Raw genomic sequence first — 598 nt, forward strand, 5'->3', positions numbered from 1 at the left:
GCCGGCTGCCCTGCCTGCTAACTGGTTAACCATTTACCCGCATGCACTTAGCCCCTGGAGCTGCTGGGCTGGCCGGCACCTAACTGCACCCTTATCACCGGGCGGGCGGCTCTAATTACCGGCCGGCCGGCTGCCCTGCCTGCTAACTGGTTCACCATTTACCCACATGTACTTAGCCCCTGGAGCTGCTGGGCTGGCCGGGACCTAACTGCACCCTTATCACCGGGCGGGCGGCTCTAATTACCGGCCGGCCGGCTGCCCTGCCTGCTAACTGGTTAACAATTTACCCACATGTACTTAGCCCCTGGAAAATGATGGGCTGTTCTGCACCTAACTGCACCTTGATTAGCGGGCGGGCGGCTCTAATTGCCGGCCGGCTGCTCTGCCTGCTAACTGGTTAACCATATACCCACATGTACTTAGCCCCTGGAAAATGATGGGCTGTTCTGCACCTATCTGCACCCTGATTAGCGGGCGGGCGGCTCTAATTGCCGGCCGGCTGCTCTGCCTGCTGACTGGTTAACCATTTACCCACATGTACTTAGCCCCTGGAGCTGCTGGGCCTGTCGGCACCTAACTGCACCCTTATCACCGGGCG

Source organism: Cetorhinus maximus, unplaced genomic scaffold (assembly GCF_964194155.1).
Source record: "Cetorhinus maximus unplaced genomic scaffold, sCetMax3.hap1.1 HAP1_SCAFFOLD_713, whole genome shotgun sequence".
In the NCBI taxonomy this organism is placed as follows: domain Eukaryota; kingdom Metazoa; phylum Chordata; class Chondrichthyes; order Lamniformes; family Cetorhinidae; genus Cetorhinus; species Cetorhinus maximus.